The following is a 19144-nucleotide window of genomic DNA, read 5'->3' on the forward strand; positions in this document are numbered from 1 at the left end:
AGCAAACGGGAACAGGAAAGGATCTCTTCAACACAGCTTGAAAAGTTCAGGAGCTACTGTACGGAGTCTGAGAATGCTGGTTCTTTACAGTATCATCTGTGGTGGCTGCAAGTTTGACTAAATAAGGTCAGTAAATAAATCCCCCATCTGAATAGTGATGAAACATTTGTGCTTAGAAAGAAAGCAAAACTACACAGGCTTGAAACAGACTGACAACAACCGATCCCAAAGGGTTGTTTGTGTCAGTAATTAACGTTGGGCAGGTTCATTGCAGGAAGTGTTTTCAAAAGACCACAGCAGGCACTTCACACAGAGCTGTTTCTCCGGACATCTTATCCATCCTTCCAGAAGGTTATGATTCAGCTCAGAGCCAGCCGGCTCCGAAAGACTTTTCCACATGTCACCTTTTTTTCTGAGAAAGGAGCTTCAGAGAGTGGAGAATAATCATGACTTGGAAGATCTAAACACCACAAAACCTTTACACTCAAAACTCAAGATTAAACTGCCCACCTCAAAGATTAGATAAATGGACAAAGCTGTAGGCAAAGGACAAAAAAAGCACAGATATTTCTGAGCATCGTATGTGAAACAAAAAATAAACAGATGGGTAAAATGAAAGCCCATCTTTATAAGACACAACAGAAGTAAGCAGTTTTATCTCAACATGACGGAATCCTCCAGGGAGCCTGAGCGATGGGCTAGGCTGCAGCACCTCAGCCCACTGGAGCCCAGAGCCATCTTGGTATGTAGCAGCCTTATCACTGGATACAACATCACGCTGTGTACAGGCTTCAGAGAGAGGACCCAGTTTCAGTGCTGGAGAGGATGTTTAACAGGGTCAGTTATACAGCCTGAATTTTAATTTCTAGACAATGACTCCAATGATTCCATCACATAGATGGGTAATAATGCAGAGCAGGAAGACAGACTTAGCTCAGGGAAATCGTGTGCAGTGGATATAAAAGGACACAATTTCACAAGATATCTGTGGGTCACTTCTGTTCCACCAAGAATATCCTTTTCATCACAAGGTACAAAAGAGTGTATCTTTGTTTAAACACCATGACTAATTAAAGTTCTCTATCCACATCAAGTCACATTGCCAATGTGCCGCTTTCTCTGGTCAACAGACAAAAGGTCACCCACAAAGGCCTTATGGACACTGTCTACGTATGAACAGGTGATATAAACATTTCATAGAAAATCATCTATCTGCATGTACTCATTGTGTTACAGTGTGAGACGACTTATGACAAAGACTCCCGGTCAGTGTTGGTTTGTCAGTTTCTTGTTCCAATTAGTGGAAACTTGCTAATTTTTTCCAGCTCCCATATGGAAGAGAAACTCACCGACTGTACACACACCGAACAACTGGCCGACTATTTCGCAGCAAGGTCTCATGGAATGAGCAGCAAGTGTAGTGACTGTTTGTGACCAACCGGGGGTCCAAACCTTAGATGCCCCACGCGAATGTTTGGTCCAAATGGTGGTAAACACTGCCACAGCTGAGCAGCCAGAGAAACTCGATAACCCAAGAGAAGCAGCATGAAACGAGAGCCGACAAAAGCAGGCAGACAAGGAAGGCGGACAGTACATGGACAGGCTGGACGGGGCACCAAGCCGGGCACTGGGGAGTGTGCCATCACACCTGTCCGGGCACCTCAGTAAATACTGTTGGCAGGACCCCCATGTATCCAGCTCATGTGGGGGGGGGGGGGGGGGGCATACAGCCAGCAGAGGAGACACATGCCTGACAAGCGACTCGCTGATGCGCTCAGCCGGTTGATCCACAAGCAGTGATCCCACTCTCTGGAAGTATAGTGAACCTCATTCTCTTCCCTCACCGGATCACACTTGGAAGAGCCGTTTTCTATATACTCCACATTCAGTTGTTACATGCCCACTCACGACTTAGCAATTCACTGCCTCAGTCTCTCTCCCAGATGCATTTAGGTACATTAATACACCCCCTGGAGACCTGCTGAATGGTACTGTCCTCTTACTCCTAAAGTCAATATGAATTCCGCTGATGTGAAGAGCCATACCCAGCCACTGATGATGAGGCACCCTAGACTGCAGCACTAATCACCAAAGCTCATCTGGGACAGTTAATAGATTCAATGGTCCTCTTTTCAGAGGGCAGTTCCAAGAGAACAATTCCCCCTGGGTTCTGCGGGCTAGAGAGAGGACTCTGAGTGTCCCCTACAGCCCTTCCTAGTATAAGCAGATTTAATGGCTGTTTTGCATTTGGCTCCAGGAAGTTGTCGGAATCTGCACCTGCGAGGTATGTGTCTGTGCACCAGCAAGACAAAGCGTGCAAAAGATTGGAGCATTAAAAGGAATGGCAGACAGCGGTAAGTCTCACAGCATCTCACACAGAGGGAAGGAGAAGCTGACACGTGACCACAGAGAATATGGGGAGAATGTACAAATACTCCAGTGATCTGTATCATGTCCTCCCTCATGGTCAGGCCCAAAGTCACAAAGCAAACCCTTACCTACCGACGTGGCACAGAGATAACGCACCCTTACCTACCGACGTGGCACAGAGATAACTCACCCTTACCTACCGACGTGGCACAGAGATAACGCACTCTTACCTACTGACATGGCACAGAGATAACGCACCCTTACCTACTGACATGGCACAGAGATAACGCACCCTTACCTATCGACGTGGCACAGAGATAACGCACCCTTACCTACTGACATGGCACAGAGATAACGCACCCTTACCTATCGACGTGGCACAGAGATAACGCACCCTTACTTACCGATGTGACACAGAGATAACGCACTCTTACCTACCGACATGGCACAGAGATAACTCACCCTTACCTACCGACGTGGCACAGAGATAACTCACCCTTACCGACCGACGCGGCACAGAGATAATGCACCATTACCTATCAAAGTGGCACAGAGATAACACCTGAAATTATCCTTTTTCTAGAGAAGGGAGGGAGCGAACTGCATCATTGCAGCCTTATCTTAAAGAACTATTGTGAAAATTTGCTTGTCGTGCACTCAGCCACTAGCAGCTTCGACCCGTAATGCTCAGATGGGGTTGACTGTTTATACCCTGAGAGAAAGTCGCTCACAAGCCCGAATTAAAAGCCACCAATTCTGCTTGCAGTGATTTAATCACACCTGGCAGGCAGGAGGAGCCAAAAAACAGCACCCTCATCATATGCCTGTCCGCTGCTCCGGCCTCTGCTCCAGTCCCCCCCAGCTGCACCACAACCAGCCCCGCAGCCCCCAGCCCATTCCTTAGGCCCATCCCAGATCCGAAGAGCACCTTATCAGTCCTGCTTATCCCCATACTTCCACAGCTAAGGAAATTTTCCACTCCTAATGTCACTAATGTGATAGATTCACAAGGAGGCTTAGTGACAGAGCTTAACTCTCCTCCAATTTAAACACAGATTAAAACTTTTATTGCTCTGAATTTCAGTTTTAGTTTCTCAGTCTCTGTTACCGGATTGGTTGCAGCTGTACTCATTCCATCCAATAGGGTGCCTAAGTACAGTCAGGCAGCATAGCACCGCAGACTGTAGGTTCCTAGAGCAGCTACAGGGGGCACACAAGCAGTGCCCGTCCACGGGCAATCCTGCAATGTGCAATTTGAGTCATGTGACCAGATGCCTCATGATTATAGGTAGAGAAGGTTGTGATTAAAATCACTGGACAAATCATATGAATGCGTCACCTTGCTGTATTCATGAATACTTATACCACACACAACGAAAACTGCAGTTTGGTCAAACCCTTCCAGTTACATAATAGCAAAGAAAGTAGACAGTAAAAATCTGGCCCCCAGTTTGTCACATGGCCAAAGGGGTGGCATGAAGAGTCCACCCATCAAGCATCAGTCATGCAACATTCATGATTACCAAGACAACACCAGTAAAAGCACAGGCCATAAATTCTTCTATAAAACAAAAGACACATTAATGTGTGCAAAGGTTGCTGGGGCTGCATATGACAGCCATTGTACTAAACGGAAAAGCAGGCCTGAAGGAGCGAAAGAGCATGAAACAGGGACAAAGGTAGCAGAGCCTCTGCTCCAGTGCTCCAACAGAAGCCAGAGGGTCCCACCGGCGCTCCAGACCACACAGGGGTCCGGTGGTATCAGCGAGACAGCCTGTCTCGGGCAGGCGAATGGCCGGCCGGATGGGAGCGAATTCTCAGCTGGACGGGCTTTAGTGTGGATAGACGAGCACATGGGCACACCCAGTGAATCACCAGGGTGTTGGACCTACTGGAGGTGCAGGCAGCAGATGTACAGTGTGGACAGAACAGTCCCCATGAAAGGAACACGGCAGCCTTGAGCTATTTATAAAGAGAGGCAGAGCCGGTCCTGCTATTATCATCACAGGCCTCTGGCCACGGCAGACGGCGGAGGGACACAGCGCACACCTTCCTGTTGTTTCCATTTTCAAGCAGGGCCCAGAACAATGAAGCATGGGCTTAATAGGAAGCCCACACCACCGGGGGGCACCGAGCGTGACCCAGGCCCCCGCCACGCCCACCAATGCATCTATCAGGGCTTACGAGGAAGTGCACCCCCCTGGAGGGCATCGAGCGCAACCCGGGCCACCGCCACACCCCTCAGCCCATCAGTGCGTCCATCTGTACCAGCAATGACTAGAATATGCTGCGATTCACCCTGCCTCAGGGGGGTCACCCTGGAAACAATGAGTAAAAGCACACGGCTATGGTGGGCAGGCGGGCAGTCACCTTACCTCATGCAGAAGACACTGGCTTCACACTTCCGCTGTCCTTCTCTGCAGTGTCCTGAAAACAACAGATAAGTCCCCTGTTAGTCAGTGACCCAAGAATAAAGCATTTCACATAAATCAGCACTCAAGGAAGCACACTCTTCTCACTAAAGTACTTAATTCTAGAGAGAAACAATAGGCATCTTCCCCCCAACAGGCAAAAGTGTGGTGGTTAAGGAACTCTGCCAATCAGCTCAAGAAGAATTTAGTGATAGCAAATGAATTCACTTAATAGTTCCATCTATTCACCATTGCTTTACATTTTGCTTCTAAAATAAGATTCAGCTGTGAATGACTTGGCTCAGCTTCTGAAGAAGACAAGGTTAATCGATATGAACCACAAACACGCCCTCTGTTAACAGCAAGGAGACCAGGCTGTGACATCACAGGAAAGCCACAGCCATTGGGCACATGCCCATGCTGCTGACACCTCTGCTAGTGGGCACTAGCTACCTGCACACTGGATCCTGGACAACATTGGCCCACGATGAAGCCCATTTGTCATGGGAAGTCAGCCAGCACTGGGTACCACTCAAAAATGACTCCCCTTTTACTGTGGGTCTGTGAGGAGCAGGAGGCATCTTGGGAGTGCTCCAAGATGCCAGGAACATTTGCTGACTAAAGCTGGCCATTGATCGGCAGTCCACAAGGCCGACCTCTGGCTCACCAGCCAAGGTTCACCGCCATATTCAGGTTTGGCACGCAGGCAGAGCGCCAAACAGAAGATCAGTTACCCAGAGCAGGTACCCAGAGTGATTACCCACAGCCGGCACCCAGAGTGATTACCCAGAGCGGGCACCCAGAGTGATTACCCAGAGCGGGCACCCAGAGCGGTCACCCAGAGCGGGCACCCAGAGCGGTCACCCAGAGCGGGAACCCAGAGCGGTCACCCAGAGCGGGCACCCAGAGTGATTACCCAAAGCGGGACCCCAGAGTAGTTACACAAAGTGGGACCCAGAGTAGTTACTCAAAGCGGGCACCCAGAATGGTTACTCAAAGCGGGCACCCAGAATGGTTACTCAAAGCGGGCACCCAGAATGGTTACTCAAAGCGGGTACCCAGAGCAGTTACCCAAAGCGGGGACCCAGAGCGGTTACCCAAAGAGGATACCCAGAGTAGTTACTCAAAGCAGGGACCCAGAGCGGTTACCCAAAAGCGGTTAACCCACAGACTGTTTGTCTCACAGGTCACAGAGGACAGAGGCGGCCGACTGACAGAGCTATTACATGTCAGAGTGCAGCCATCAAAGCATGTCCGGCACGCTCCAGCATCTATGTGTGACATAAGCAGCTACCAAAGGGCCTCTCACTGCCCCAGCTTCACAGTGCCCCCCCCATGGCTGGTACAGACCAGACCTCCTTATACCTGTGCAACTCCCCTGGAGAGGTAATACAATTACTGCTCACAACACAGAAGCAGGTTTAGCACGATTTACATTTTAGCAGTGTATTGATGCCCTTTATTGTATTGCTGCTCTTGGCTCCTCCAGTTACCTTGCAGGGCATAACACTGTCGCTGCGGGCAGTACGCAGTTGTCATACACACTAGGTGAGGTTGGATGGAGAGCGCTGTGTGGCCCAGAGGGGGTAGCACACTGTGCCTGTTCAAATCCCAGGGCTTGGCAGTGATGTTACCGGTGGGGCACTGAGAAGGTCGCTTAACTGCCAATTGCTGCATTCTCAAAAGGTACCGCACAAAAGGACTAAAATGTAAATGTAATGATAGGCCAAGTCGCCCACCCGCTCACCGGACAGGTGATGGTCTTCTGCCATGAGAGAGGAAACTGACAAGCTGAACAGCTGATTACAACAGAGACACCTCAGACTGGACAGACACACCGGGGGGCTTCAGGGGAAGGAGCCACACATGCAGACAGACGCTTTAGACCAAAGACTGCATGTGACAGGCTGCCCTGAAGTCACTCAATTATAAACAAAGCAACAAAGACGCTACCCCTACGTGTGTTACTGGCTTTGCAGTGGTCATCTGGAAATCACATATCAACAACTAGAGAAGGTTCTGTCTAAGAAGCGGGCACTACGCACCGCGTTCAGCATCAGACGCCCCATCTCAACAACAAATCGCCCAAAGAGATCCGCGATACATTTGTTATTCCAGGCGGGGAGAAAACCAAGCCCCTCACCAGCGAACACACGTGTGGAGGGGCAGCTCTTCATGCACACTGACAGAAATCAGTGCTGACTGGAAGAGCAGCCTTCCAGTTCATGCTAACACTGCCTAACACTGCTCGTCTGTAATTAAGCACATGCGTGTCCCCAACGAAGCTGATTATCTACTGGTTTATCTGGGACTTAATTCAATCTAAGCGTCTAGTTATTTCCAGTTACGGCCTTTAATTTAATACATCAGTGCTTCACAGCTCATTGCAGGCCAGCCCTCTCTCCCTACAGGGACCGTGCTGTGAGCCAATTACCGCATTAGGGTAGCGCTGATCTGCTCATCCCCTATCTGTCAGGAAGGTATGTCACATAAAGTGCAGAGCAGGGGTTAGCTGCCATGCTCTACAGACAACCAATACTATTGAAGGAGAAACTAAAACTGAATACCAAGTCATTTAGGGTAGTCTGTGCAACTTTAACTCCCCCTACAGGTCACCTTATCACCCATTAACACTCATTCAGAATCTAATGAGGATTCCCGGGGAGAGCCATTAGACATGGCTTTCAGCTAAAGAAAGCTGCTTCCCATAAACCTTTCACTGAGGTCACCACTGAGGGTATCGTCCCAGAGTTCCCTATATAAATCCGGAGATCCCTCATCAGGAGGTCATCAAAGCAGCACATATGTCAACAAGGCAGGCAGGCAGGCCTTCCAGCCATCAACCGAGGACAGCCACTGATCCCCCATGGCCTTATCTGTCAGATGGAGGACAGGAGATCACCACCAGCCAGCAGACCAACATTCCCACTGCATGTGTTCCATCTCCCCATTACAGCGCACATGCTTAAATTCCCCTGAAACATCTGCTTGGAGGGGCTCTGCAAACAAGCAGGTACCCCCCCCCCCCCCGAAGTGAGAGAACTCTGCTGAGGCATGGCGTTTTCCTCCAGTGCGTCAACACTCTGTGCCCCTCGGCAAGCACACCCAGCCCCCTACAGCCCTGCCAGAACACGAATCACGCACACATCTCAGCGGCAAGACCCACATACATGCTCCACAGACAACCACAAACGACAACGAGAGGAAGACTGAAAGCTGCCGGTCCAAAAGATTCAGAGCAGGAAGCGTCGCTATCAGCTGGAAATTAAGAGAACAGTGTGAGTCCCACTTACCTTGCAGAGATATTGCAAGCATTACTAAGTGGAGGATAGCAAGGCCGTGTGGTAACCATGGAAATGTTGCTATCTCTGTGCATTTCTGCCGAGTAAAAAAAGCACGATACATTTAAGTGACTAACAGCAACCTGGGGGGGGGTGTGTGTTAGTTTGAGGGGTTACCATGGAAACTGTGATGTAGACCCACAAGGGAGGAATGGAATTTGGAAAAGGAGGAAATAAATAAATAAATAAATAAAAGAAAGAAAAACTTAGCACCTCTGAGTCTGCCAGGAAACACCCGCACACTCATCGTCTGTCAGGCTTTTAAAGGGCCAGTCCTGCCATGATCCAGAATTCAACCTCCCCTCCCCCCAACTCCTCACTGAAAGAGAGATACACCATCTACAGAACAGCATCCAGGTATTCCAGCTCAGCACAACCAGAAGCAGGCACACGGAGAGGTCTGTTCACTTGGGTGCACACAGTCGGCGATAAATAAGGCCTTAAAATAAACTTATGTTGAGCTTTTGCCCCCGTGATGGAGTTGATGGTAACTGCCGGCACCACCTTTCCTTTCTCTTGGTGTCACGGAGATTAAATGCCCTTAAGGAGCCTTATCTGCCAGAGTACAATGGGAGACACGCTGAAAAGCCCAGGCCCCCTATATCAGTGGCACAGGACAGGAAAGACCTTGGAAAGGGTTAGATGAGCTTCCCGTCTTATTTATAAAAGACAAAAAATAACACAGATTGATCCGGAGACCCAACCCTTCTTAGCAATCTCCAAGAATGTTGACAACACCCATCCCTACCCCCATTCCATGTTTCTGCAAGGCCTGGGGCGAACACCAGGGCGCCCCTCATCAGTCAGAGCTTTGGGGTACAGATGGCCACCAAACAGTCACTATGGCAAAAGGGGGGGGGGTGAGGTCCACCTGATGAATATCATATATTCAACATTTTCACATATGTTCACATTAGTGCTGAACTTCATGTGAATGAAAGACACCCCAACGGACAGGGCAGGACCAATCAGCAGCCGGCAAACAAGCGGATCACAGGAAGCCTGGCAAAGCGCCATGGGTGGCATGGCAACAGCGCCATCAGCGGTCCAGTCGAGGTCAATGAAGAGGGACAGTAGGAGGAGGACCAGCCTGCAGGACCAGGACCTTATGAAAAGGAGCAGTACATTCTTCTCTTAAGTCTTATACTCTTTAACTTAACTATGTTAACTAACAGTCACAGAAGGTAAATTACTAGTAGCCTACATAAAACTTGCACAATTTACCATACTTACCCTAACGGTTCTGTCCTGTGGACTCTTTATCAGCCTCCCGCTGACCGCTTTTACTGCTAATGCCCAGCTGCTCCCATTGTGACGTGTGGCCAACTGGTCCATGCTGCCCAGTGTACTACTGGGAGTAAGCTGTGCTGTCTCCAGCTGAGACTGGGTACAGTGATCTGGAAACGTCTCTGAATCTCTGATCCTCAGAAGGCGTATAAACGAACTTCTAAAATACCAAGAAAATCTGGAACTGAGCTTTGCTCTTCAGGAACATCTCATGAAACTAAATTCCCTATTCTGTGTAAAATAGCTGACGCTGGCAGAGACCTTAGGCAGCCTACACCTGCCTCGGAGATCAGAAGGCAGCTTGGCAATGTGAAGCTCAGACTGGGAAGCTTACAGGTTATTGCCCCTAGACCTCATCTGGTTTTGAACATTAACAATTCCCTCCCACATACCAGCAACCCTGCGTCTTCACAGGACAGAGCAGTCATCCTTTGTGCTACAAAAACCAACCCAGTCCATGGCCTCTGTGCAATAACATATCACATTTAATGTCATAATGTAAGCAAAGAAACAGACTTTTAAAGTAAAGGCAGTTTTAAGGGCTTCGACGCTAAAGCTCGCTAACAGCGGAGGGTAAGAGGAAGACAGAACAGCAGGTGCTTCACAGGAGATTATGTGCCTCTCTGCTGCAGCAGGATGTCACAGGGCTGCTTCAGCTGAACAGCTTAAGGCACGAGCCCCGCATGCATGAAATCCAGCGGGACTCCTCTCCTTTGCACATGGTGTCAGGCTGATCGGCCCGTCCTACCTCCAGCCAGATTACGGGGCTTGCAGGTACAAACCATAAGTAACCAAACTAAGTACAAGACTTTTGGCATTTTTACTTTTTTGATTTCATTCACTGATCTTTGTGACCTGAAAAAAGGTCCCCATTTTATCAAAAAGTCCCCACAAGTTTGATGGTAGGTCATGCCCCACATACCTGTCCTGCCCCGTTGTTCACCCCTGCAAACTTCATCCAAATGCCGGGCATCACACACATTCCACACGGCTTATCCTATGTAAACAGTCACTCTGTGAAGCCCCAAGCCACGGCTACAGGAAATCCCACTTACAATCCTCTCAGCTGCTGCGTGGACCCTTACACAACTTGCAGCACCGGCCCATTGGGGAAGCGGAAGCTCAGACCTTCAGCCTGCAGGGCACTTGGTGTGTTCCTTCACCTTATAGTTGACTGGAAGATGCTGCCCTCTGACTCGCCTCTCAGCCTGACCCCTGTAGCCGATGACCATCTCACTTTGGGTGGTCAGCATGGCTCCAATGCACTTGAGGCACAATGTGTGCTGATCTCCAGTCCAGAATGAGCTTTTGGTCGACCTAAATGCACAATATGTGTCTTAAATACCTCCAGTGAGAAACCCAAAGAGCTAGAGAGGGACCTGCTGCTGCAGAAACTGCAGGCCACACTGCTAACTTCACCATTACTTAACTTTTGAAAAGATATGTTTTTGGAAGAACTACATCAGGCGTCCCGTGTTACTGACCTGGATGAGTGGTCACAGGTTGGATGGAGGGTGGCCCCCCCAGGGCACCCAACCCCCAGCCTCTTTTCACTTACATCGCCCCTTCAGTTCTGTCTATTCTGCTACATGTCCAGAGCCAAACAGCAGTTTCCCCAAGGAGTCCGCATCATTCACTCCTCGAAATGCTAAAATTATTGTTTTAAATTAAATTAATTAAAATCCCCAGATGGACTGTCAGACACCCTGCCTGTCTGTCATGTCATGATGATATAAATCCGCTTTTCCTTCTTCAGTGCCAGTGGATCCCACACAGCTTTGACAAAGACAGGAGGGTGGAGGTGTAGGGCATGGGATGAGACAGAATGAAACCTATGAAATGTCACCAAAATAAGATTGGCCGTGATTAGACCAAAATTTCCCCGGCACCACCAGCCCCCCTCTAGGGATGGGGGGGCTACTGGTGTTCACAACAGCAACTCTCTGTCACAATAGACCTTCCATCTGGATCACTCTTGGAGCTGGTTAGAGCAGCAGGACTCAATAGTTTGGGAGGCCGGATTAAATACATGTCCTATACTCTGGGATTAAACACATGCCACCTATACTCTGGGATTAAATACACAGGATTTATTTGGCTACAGCAGAGTCTTCATACCTATAAGAGTTTCTGCACACACACAGACACACGCACACGCTAAGCAGCAGCATCAATTAGCACCATTAATTACACACAAATCGGCTATCATATTCATCACAGACCCCCGGTGCTGTTGGAATGTGTTGATGAATTATTAATTTACACTGATGATATGTAACAGCAGGCGGCCTGGTGACGCGCCCTCGTATATCCCGTGAACCCAAACACTATCGAGACCAGTGTTACCAGTCCACCTGGCACACCTCACACCAATCCCACCAGTCCACGAGGCAGCCTGCACATCAGTACTACCCCGTTCATTTAAGCCTAACATACAAAGTTCAACATGAAAATGGAGGTGAGGGCCACAGGACCAAGCAGGAGTTCTCAATAAGAACTTCAAATGATTGAAAATACTTCCAACTAGCAGCCAGATTGGCTCACATTTTAAATGCTGCTCTGAAAGCTTGTCAATGGACATCTAGCCTGTTTAAAAAAATAAATAAATAGTTAAACCTGGGCTCACTCAGATTTGCCTGACCTTTCACACACACATCCGTTACATCTCTGCTAGATCAGGCATTGCAGGCACCTAAATATCACAGGAAGTGAGTCATAGGACCCTTTTACATCCCATAAGGAGACTGAGCGACAGCACAGCCACGTCACGCACCTAACGAATCCCCCATACTCTGTGCAGAACCATAAATTGGGGCCAGATTCACAAGATGAGATTATTGCTGAGCTGAAGACACACAAGAGCTTCAAACCAAGAGCCAGTAGTACAGACATCGGTCTGAGAATGAGCCGAGCTCTGAGAGAATGTCTGATTTACTCTGGACATAAATCACAGCCAGACCGTGATTTCACTGCAAAGCACCCAATACACCAAAATTAGCAAAAGCTAGTTAGTAAAATATATTTTTTTACTATGTAAAACTGCCTTCATGCAGAAAATGAAGGATAAATCCTCTCTGAGGAAAAAGTTAAATAAAAATTCCCTAATTTGTCATCTTCCGACACAATTCAGAAACAAGTCACAGCAGAATTCAATAGCAGAAAATGCCATTTTTGAAATAAACATGTGAGAGCTCACATCCGTGCTGACAGAAAGCAGGAATAGCACATGGTACAGCGTGTGGATGCAGTGAAGAATTACCAAAACCCCGCCAGTGAGCAGAAAGCGTTACCTCTGATCCTCGTGTCCGATAAAGAAAAAGTGTGGAAGGAGTAAACAAGTTAAACGAGCAGAACTCGGCTGCCTCACTTGTTTCACCCTCTGTTTTGCTCAGACCAATTCTCTTCACGTCTGTGCCGGTCCACTCGCTGCATATAAGCTTCAGGAAACTGGAAAGCACCAAAGAGTGTGTTTAGACCCGGGAAGGAAACAGCCAGAGGAAACCAGAGCAGCAGTACAGTCAGTTGCGTGTCTCCAGTTTGAAGTAGGGAGCAAGAGAGCAAGACAGGGCCTGCATTTCCTCTACATTCACACCGGACATCACTCCTCTAATTAGCGGGATTCAATTAACAGGATACGTACTTCAAGCTGCCTATTTGCATGAAGAAAGATAAAAGAATTCCCAAATTTTAAAACCGATACCAATGATGTTCAGTTTATTAAATTGTTTAAATTGACATAATTAGGCTTAGCTTTTTGGAAGCCAGGTTAGTCTAGTTGATGTTACCAAAGTAGTGCAGATGTTGAATAGAGCACCGAGGTGACAAGCTGATCACAGAACAGTGATCTGCGCAATGTGGTCCATCTTCCTTAAGGAAGGAACTTCCCCGCCTCTGCTCTCCCAAAAACACCTACTCCAGGCAGCACCTCTTCCTGTCTAGGCCCCCTGCCCCAGGATGTTTTGCAGGAAATATGGGAACTTGCTGATAACTCAGCCTTTTCCTGATTGGCTAACATGGAAATAACCGCCTCCACAAGACAGTAGACAATACAAACATGCAAAATACCCAGATTGCAATGTGAGGACATGACACCTTATTTAAAATTATCAGGTACCCTGCCTGTTTATTCAGCCAGAGCAACAAAAATCCCCATCTATCCAGTATGAAGGCCCAGGAGCAGACATGCCCAATATTAAGTTTTACTTCCACATTGTTATTGCGATATCCGTTTTACCAACTACAGTTTACTTTGGACTAAATTATCAAAATGGTATACCAACTAATAGTATGTCTCTGGACCTCATTTGCCCAGAACAGCTCAGTCTAGCAGCCCGGTTGGCCGTGCTGCCTATTCAGGCCAGGGGGATGGAGAGCAGCACAGACTGGCACTGAACCCAGGCTGTAAGACTGGCAGAACCACCGCAGGCTGGCTCTGTCCCTTTTGTTCTTTGAATCTCTTTTCTAAAATCGATCCTCTGCGTTCTATTTGAAGCCCAGTCAGAAACCAATCTTGCTCTATGTATTCATGCTCAAGTCTGCCAAACAAGGGGCAAAACCATTTATTAGTCCATTTCCAGGCTCTGGTTTTGTGGTTCCAGCTTTCAAGTTGCCTAGAAATGTGAAAGAAAATCAGCCTGATTCTCCTCAGCTTCATCAGTGACCATTGTTAGACTTATACAAAGATCCCACGGATGCAGACGCTACAGTCCTCCATAATAAGCTCTCTATAATGTCTGTTATAGAGCAGGCTGCAGGCTGATGGTCACATTTACTAAGGCCTGTCATCTACACTGATACTGTCAAGCCCTAGTGTTGCTGCATGAAGAGGTCTGTCTGAGCACGGTCAAGGTCTCTGACACCATCTCACCGCGGTCCGAACAAGCATTCAAGCTAAGTATTAAAGAAGTCACAGACACACGACAAGACTTCAGATCACAGCAGCATCACTAGTGTAATGAAGCCTGCAGTGCGAAGACGAGCAGGTGCTAATGTCATTTTCATAGGCGTGAGCCTAAGCAAGGTCGGCTCTCGTAGGGAACATCTGGGGAGAGAAACACATTATCGTGGTCTACATCTACCAGGACCGCACAAACAACGGCTGGCATTCTGGTCACATCACACTTCCGAATCCTGCTGCAATCCTGCAGAAGAATCGTAATAAGTGCTGCATTGCCAGTGTGTAGCTGCTTTTGTGAGCAGGATGGTCACTGTTGGCTCAGTGGACTGACATTTATCGTACTTGACTTGTGCAGCAAAGTGCAAAACCCTGAAGTGTAAGTACCAGCTCCACACGCTTAACCATGTCTGTGGACTCCGGTGACAGTCCCAGGTATGTCTAAAGGTATGTCTGCATGCTGGCATGCATCTAAGGATAGTTATCTCTAAAATAAAGCAGGGCAAAAGCAGCCCAGCTGCAGTCATAAAAACTCACCGGCCGTGAGTCTGTTCTTTATGCTTTTCAAAATGTCTCTGGTCTCCTTCCCCTTCACACTTTGGGAAGTATTTGAGCTTTGCACAAACCACAGATTGATAGCTGATATGTAGGTGTAGAAATATCTTTCTCCCATGCAGGGATCAAACTGGAACATCACTCAGGTCTGTGGGCAGACATTGGTCCAACTTGACTTGGGTTTCCAGGGGCTTCAGGGTAAAGAGACTCAGATAAAGACCCCAGGTCGAGGGTGGAGAGGCTTGGATAAAGACCCTAGGCCCCGGGTGGAGAACCTCGAATAAATACCATAGGCCCCAGGTGGAGAGGCTTGGAAAAAGACCATAGGTCCAGGGTAGAGAACCTCGGATAAGGACCTTAAGCCCAGGGTGGAGAGGCTCGGATAAGGACCTTAGTCCCAGGGTTGAGAGGCTCGGAAAAAGACCATAGGCCCAGGGTGGAGAACCTCAGATAAAGACCATAGGCCCCAGGAGGAGAGGCTCGGATAAGGACCTTAAGCCCAGGGTGGAGAGGCTCGGATAAGGACCTTAGTCCCAGGGTGGAGAGGCTTGGAAAAAGACCATAGGCCCAGGGTAGAGAACCTCGAATAAAGACCCTAGGCCCAGGATGGAGAGGCTCGGATACGAGCAACTTGGGGTGGGCTGGGGGCAGACAAAGAATCTATTCAGATTTATACTCAGCACTCAAGGAGACCAAGGACAATTTTAAGTATGACAACCAGGTGAAACTACTCAGTAAACAGTAGCCACGCCATGCGCTAACAACAGGGGCAGGCACCTGTAGCCACCTCTCAAAGCCGGATGGAGGGTTTTACCTTCAAAGTGCTGGAAATGCTCACCCTAGCCATCGGCCAAAGCCCCAGTGATCAGCCCCTAACCTCACACATCACCGGCCACCTGGCCATTCTGGTCAGACTCTGAAAAGCAGCCACATGCCAGGAACACTGACTGAGAGTGACGAGCAAACAGCACGGTGGTCTACAGTCAGTCACTCACTAGCATGTTTACAAAACACTTGATGGAAAAAGACACTAAATGCTAGTGAAACTTTAAAAACCCACAGTTTACTCCAGATTACTCCAGACCATGACAAAAATGTGTACTTTACAGTTATGGGGGAAAAGACAAATGACCCACTGGTAAATTCATAGTTAGTTCTTAAAGTCAAATTTCTATGTCTGCCAGGCGTTCAGGGTGTAATCAATATAACCAATGACTTTGTGTAAAACAAAATGAAAATGAGTTATGAAGTCAACTCAGCATCTAGAGCTAAAATCTTTGGGCAGCGATGTATTAACTTCCAGAAAACATCCCAACACATCAAAACCACTGTCACAAGGACAAAAAACACAGAGCCTCAGCCTCAGGCACCAGAACATAACCATCGTCTGCAGGTTTATTATCAGATCCTTATTTGGTATCAAATCACCTCCAGGGACGAATCACAGCTTCCCTGATCTCCAAGTACATGATCAGGGAGCTTGTTTGAGATAGTGATGCCTCAATATGGAAATTCTGACCAAATACCAATAACCAAAACTTTTTTGTCTAATATTGCCAATACCAGTAATCTCTGAGCTCCACATATCTGTAGTGAAACTGATGTAATCGATGTTAAATATAATAATTCTGTGAAGTAACCACACCATATAATGCTGGCAGTGAAACACCAGTGAAGCACTGGCGACTTGGGAGACTGCAGTGAGGCTCTAAGTGCAGAGTGAACTGGCGAAGTCCCTCTTCTGCAACTATGGTAAACGGCTGATCGTCCTACACAATCATCTCCATTATTTCAGTAGGTATGTCTTTAGCTCTGCTACTGCTAACTTTGAATAGTGGCTAAAGTCTATATAACGGGCAGCAAATTTGACCAAGACTGACACATCAGCCGATGCCCATATGTTACGCATCCCTACTTCATGGTCTGCCTTACATTTCTGCCTGCTCTTCGCCATCCACCACCAAGCTCGCGATGCCTGTTTAGGTTCTCAAACATGCTTTTAATGCCAAGCACTTCCGAAGCAGTTTGGTTCACGGAAGAACCACACTTAGTGTTTCGTGATTCAAGCCAACAACCCTCTGGATCTTTGAGAAGAAGGATCTCCCTAAACGTCGGACTGGGATATTTGAGATTGGGCTTGTTGGGGGTTTCAGGTGACAGCAGATGGTCAGGTAGCCTTTTTTCAAATAGGAAAGGATGCTGGTACAATTTCAGGAGGTAATACATGACCAAGTAGTGGACAGAGTGCAGCTGACTTCAGAACAGTTTGCTACAATTGCATACAAAAAAGGGTAATGAGTGGATTTCCTATGTGGTGTTACTGGTGATAAGCAAGGAATGTAATACCTGCAGTCTTCTAAATTTAACACATGTGTTACACAAATATTCCCTTGAAACTGAAACATTTTTATCTAAGGATTCAGAAAATAATTGACATATTAAAATGTTACCACATATCATACAGCCTTCTGGGTCTCATGCGAGCTGCATTGTTTTTAATAACCGCACAAACAGCAGTGAACGTGTTTTATTTTTTCAAGTGTGATGTCATTGCTATGGTAACCGAAGGTTCGGTGCTTCACCGTCTCGCTTTAAGGAGCCGTGAAAAAAGATTTTCCACCTGCAATCAATTCAACGAAATACACTTGATATCTGCTACATTTTGAGAGGTCATTCGTAAATTTACCCTCAAGGTCACTCCTTTGATAACTGCAGTCTGCACATTTATTTAACAGCAATCAAAAATTGGAAAATGCCGAGAGTCTTCCTGTCGCAACCTTATTTGGTTAGTGAATTACTGTAGCTCTTCTGTTCAGCTCTGAGGGAAACACAGAAGTCTTTCTGGGATTTCATTCAAACTCACTTCCTTCACTGCCACACCATCTGCTACTCAGTACTTAACAAAAATTGAGCACCAAGATCAAAGCCTACTCCCCCAAGTTTGTCTTTTTTAAATCAGTTTTCCTGTCTTGTCCCCTTCCCCCCACCACACATACACAAGCAAGCCCTGGTAACAGTCAGAACACCAGCACCAGAATCATTTAGAGGTCTACAAGACCAGCATCCTTCCAGGATCCTTCCTGCGAGATCGAGCAGCACAGAGACAGACAGATGTTCTGCCACGCAGCAATTTAATTAGCTGCTAATCACAATCTCAACATGCTGCTTAGCGCCAGTGTTAGCAGTGGCTGTGAGCTCGCTTGCGGCCATGGTGATGATATGGCCAGATATCACTAAGTGGTGTACCATATTAAGATTCTCACCATGCCCCCCAAGCGAGATCTGATCACGGCGCAGCGTAAAGCCTTCGCGAGAAGGAGCTCATCACAGCGGCAGGGATGTGAAATTAAGCTGGAGAGCTGGAGGCTGGCCTGTATGGAGGCACTGGTTTGAGATGATCTAGATGTTACTCGTCAGCAGGACAGATGTTCTTGCTTTGATCGGCCCCTGGCTTGAACACATGGGTAGCTTCTCGTGAGAATGCACAAATAAAGCAGAGCTGCTAAAGAAACGGCAGGGGGGGTGCAGGGGAATCGCACGGGGAGGGGCATCGGAGAGAGATCACCGCTTCTTCAGCACCAGTGGGGTAACCAAGGGGGCTGCCCATGTGGCAAGTCGAGACCCATGAGCTGGGACCGACGAAAGGGCTCTGCAGACTGCAGCCTCTATCACCGAATGTACATACAGACACCTTCATCTTCACTCCACTCCATGCTTCCCAGCTAGCCAAAGATATCCTAAAGCTATTGCATAACCGTTCCACATCTCCTTAGCCAGCAGAGAAAGCGGGCACATCGGGGATAGGCAGTCAGATTTCTCACAAGGTCAACAGCTAGATATGCACTGTTGGCGTACAAACGTATTAACAAAGCAATCAGATGCGCTGACAGAAGACAGAAGCCCACTGCCTCAGAAAGCCACAACCAGACACCTCACTGAGCAGCACGATCAACCCAGCAGTGCAGAACGGCCAAGTAAGTGCTCAAGAAGTCTGGTCCGAAGTCACCTACTCGGAGTTTCAATTAAAACCAGATGAATGGTACATACGCTCCTCCATTGCGATAAAAAGTTTCCTCGACTCTGTTACGAAGAAAGAAATCAAAGGAAGCTGGAACTTACCGAGGAGACATCAATTAGCCGGTAAGGGGTGTGCCGACATCTCCAGCTCCCTGCTAGCGTGACAGTGCAGAGCTCTGCTGGGGAAGTGGGAGCCTTCAGCCCACACTCAGGCAGGAATGGCATTTTGACTGACTGTCTGTGGGAGCCCGTGTGTGTGCGTGCGTGTT

At 47.9% G+C, this 19144-nt stretch overlaps 1 protein-coding gene across 5 annotated transcripts in view; it reads right to left on the minus strand.

The window, feature by feature from the left end:
- LOC125738236 (SH3 and multiple ankyrin repeat domains protein 3-like) overlaps nucleotides 1–19144 on the minus strand; it is a 124723-nt gene extending 105579 nt beyond the window's left edge. For 2 of the 5 annotated variants that reach the window (XM_049006996.1, XM_049006998.1), the window contains exons 1-2: nucleotides 12700–12856; nucleotides 4746–4797 (exon numbers count right to left, since the gene is read on the minus strand). The gene's annotated coding sequence lies outside the window, so the exon portion shown is untranslated. Of the gene's footprint in view, nucleotides 1–4745; nucleotides 4798–8074; nucleotides 8096–12699; nucleotides 12894–18977 lie in introns of those variants that run through there. The other 3 variants (XM_049006993.1, XM_049006992.1, XM_049006994.1) reach the window with 3 other exon arrangements.

This window comes from Brienomyrus brachyistius, chromosome 3 (genome assembly GCF_023856365.1).
Source record: "Brienomyrus brachyistius isolate T26 chromosome 3, BBRACH_0.4, whole genome shotgun sequence".
Taxonomy (NCBI): Eukaryota; Metazoa; Chordata; class Actinopteri; order Osteoglossiformes; family Mormyridae; genus Brienomyrus; species Brienomyrus brachyistius.